The sequence below is a fragment of the Canis lupus genome, chromosome 12, assembly GCF_048164855.1.
Source record: "Canis lupus baileyi chromosome 12, mCanLup2.hap1, whole genome shotgun sequence".
Taxonomy (NCBI): Eukaryota; Metazoa; Chordata; class Mammalia; order Carnivora; family Canidae; genus Canis; species Canis lupus.
Window position 1 is genome coordinate 2971914 of NC_132849.1, and position 3510 is coordinate 2975423.

A 3510-nucleotide genomic window follows, 5' to 3' on the forward strand; every position below is an offset into this window, starting at 1 on the left:
TTCTTTATCTGACTTCTCTTATCATAATGCCCTCAAGGTCCATCCAGGTCGTTGCAAATGACAGGAATGCCTTCCTTCTCATGGCTGAATAATATTCATATATATACATATATGTTCTTTATCCATTCATCTATTGATGGACACTTAGGTATACAAGTAATGATGCAATGAACATGAATATGCATTTACTTCTGCAAGATCTTGATTTCAGTTCCTTTGGATATATACCCAGAAGTGATTGTTGGATCATATGATAGTCCTATTTATTATTTTTTGAGAAACCTCCATACTGTTTTCCATAGTGGCTGTACCAATTTGTATTCCCACCAAGAGTGCACTAGGGTTTTTTTCTTCCTCTACATCTTTGCCAGTACTGCCATTTCTTTATTTTTTTTTAAAGATTTTATTTATTTATTCATGAGAGACAGAGAGAGAGAGGGGCAGAGACACAGGCAGAGGGAGAAGCAGGCTCCATGCAGGGAGCCTGATGTGGGACTCGATCCTGGGTCCCCAGGATCACGCCCTGGGCCAAAGGCAGCACCAAACCACTGAGCCACCCGGGCTGCCCTGCCCCATTTCTTATCTTCTCGATTATAGTAATTCTGACTGGTGTAATGTGATAGCTCATTTTGGTGTTGATTTGCAATTCCCTGATGATTTGTGATGTTGAGTGCCTTTTCATGTACCTGTTGCCCATCTGTGTGTCTACACAATTGTATATTCTAGCTTCTCTGCCAATGTTTAAATTAAGTTGTGTTTGGGACGCCTGGGTGGCTCAGTGGTTGAATGTCTGCCTTTGACTCAGGGAGTGATCCTGGTCCAAGGATCAAGTCCCACATTGGGCTCCTTACAAGGGGCCTGCTTCTCCCTCTGCCTTTGTCTCTGCCTCTCATGAATAAATAAATAAAATCTTGAACAAAAAAAAATTGTTGTGTTTTTGCTGTTGAATTGTAAATAATTTTTATAAATTTTACATATTAACCCCTTATTAGTTATACAACTTGCAAATATTTTTTCCCATACTGTGGGCTGCCTTTTCATTTTGTTGTCTTTTGCTGTGAGGAGCTCTTTAGTTTGAGTTAGTCTTATTTATTTATTTATTTATTTATTTATTTATTTATATCAAAGATTTTATTTATTTTATATCCTAGGACCCTGGGATCATGACCCAAGCCAAAGGCAGATGCTTAACTGAGTCACCCAGGTATCTATTTATTTTTGCTTTTGTTGCTTGTTTTTTGTTGTCACATCCAGCAAAATCAATGTCAAGGAACTTTATCCCTATGTTTTCTCCTAGAAGTTTTACAGTTTCAGGTTTTAAATTTTAGTCTTTAATTCACTTTAAATTCTTTTTTTTTTTTTTTGCAGTGTTGTATTGGTGTAGTTTTCTTTGGGTTAATCCTGTTTGAAGTTGACCTATCTTCTTAAATCTGTAGATTTATGCCTTTCACAAATTTAGGTAATTTTGATCTATCATCTCTTCCAATATTTTTTTTTTAGTCACACATTCTCTTCTCCTTTTGGGACTCTGATTACATGAATCCTAGCTCTTTTGCAGTGCCACAGGTTCTTGAAGCTCTCTCTCTTTTCTTCTTTTCTAGCCTATTTTCTGTCACTGACATTGGATAATTTCTATTGATCTATTTTTGAGTTCACTGATTCTTTACTGTCATTTCTATTCTGTTATTGAACCTATGCAGTGAATTTTATATTTTTCAATTCTAAAATTTAATTCTATAATTGTTTATTAAATTTTTAGTTCAAAAATTTCCACTTCATTCTTTCTTTATATCTTGAATTTCTTTGCCAAGTTTTTCTATTTTATCAAGTGTGTTTGTAATTTCTTGTTGAAGGTTTTTTAAAGTCTCCGTCAAAAATCCCAAAATCTATATCATTTCAGTGTAGTATTGTGTCTTTTTTCATTCAAGTTGAGATTTTCCTGGTTCTTAGTATGATGAGTAATTTTTGACTGTGTGCTAGACATTTGGTATATTGTGTTATGAGACTCCAGATCTTATTGAAATCTTCTACTATAGCAGGTCTCTGCTAATACTGCACCAGTGAAGTGTGTGTGTGTAGGGGATATTATCTTCTCACCCCTAGGTCCAGGTAGAAGCCCAATCTTCCAATTCTTTTTTTTTTTTTTTCCAAGATGGTTGGCTTAAGTAGGGTGGATATTGCCGAAAAAGATTTCTGCCTTGGTAGGTCACGTCTTTATCTCTTTCTTGGTCCTTTGGATAAAGAAAATAGTTTTGGGGGGATATTTTTTTGTCTGCACCTGTTGGCATTTCTTGGTTGTGAACTTTCCAGTGCCCAATCTAAGATAAATAGGAGGCATAAAGAAAACCCCGGGAACTTACCACAGTGTCAGTCCTCAAGTTCTGAGGACTGTAACTATTTTGCCTTCTCTCTACCTTTTAGACTTTCCAAAAGTTTTTTAAAAAATATATTATGCCCAGATACTTTAGTTATACTTAGCAGGAACAATAGAAAGAAATGAATCTACTCCATATGGTACAGAACTAAAAGTCCATTTATTAAAAAAAAACCAACAACATAGAAATAACGTACTGTTTGGACTTGGGTCTTTAAAGCTGCTGTTTTGATTGTGTAGATGGAAGAGTTGGGTAGGGATAATTTGTCTTTTTGTCTCCAGCAATGAATGAGTAGGGAGAGTACTTTGGTTTTTTGATGTAGCAGGTGTTTTGCTTTGAGTAAATAAAAAAGTTAACATTTACCTAGAGCTAGTAGAATTAGGATATGAAATGGGGCCTGGGAGAGTTCCTGACCAGGTTGATGTTCTACATCTCTTTTGTAAGCTGTGCAATTAATGGAGCAAGTGTAGTTTCTTCCTTGTTAATGGGTATGCTTCCTGCATTTCCCCATGACCTCTCTGGTACTGGTGTTTATCGTATACATTTATGCTGTATATTCCTAAATTGGGTGAATCTCCTTTAAAAGAGAAGGAAACAGCTCCTCTACATCCTCTTTTCATTACAGGTGCCTCCTAAACAGTCTTACACACTGTTGGTAGGGGATCACCAATATCTGAACCAGTTATCCTTTCTCCTGTGAGTCTGGGTAGCATAAGCTGGTCCTCCTCATATGCAGCCACCCTGCTTTCAGACCTTGAAGAGTAGACTCTGCACTATGAAAGATAGCATTTCCCCAGGGCAGACCTGTCTTTAAAAAGCACTGAGCTCAGGGTGAAGACCCACAGTGGCTATGCAACCCACCAGGAGCTGTTTATAGAAATCTCTTCCTAGGATTTCTGTGTTTGAGGATCATCTCACCATCATAAGCCATAAACCAGAGCTCGCATCCTTGTTTATTGGTTGCCAGCCATTCCTCACTCCTCTGCTGACTCTCTTCTATCCACCCACTCTGCTTCCCCTAGTAGAATAAATGTGTTTGTTGAATGAATGTACACGTGGACGAGCGGATGGAGGAAAGATGAATGAGATAGTATGAATGAACTTAGAAGCTACAAAGGTGCTGGAAACGCAGAAA

The 3510-nt window shown here is 37.3% G+C and overlaps 1 long non-coding RNA gene across 1 annotated transcript in view; it reads right to left on the reverse strand.

Annotated features, from left to right (window-relative positions):
- LOC140600616 (uncharacterized) overlaps positions 1-3510 on the reverse strand; it is a 487558-nt gene that overhangs the window by 388991 nt on the left and 95057 nt on the right. The window lies entirely within an intron of this gene.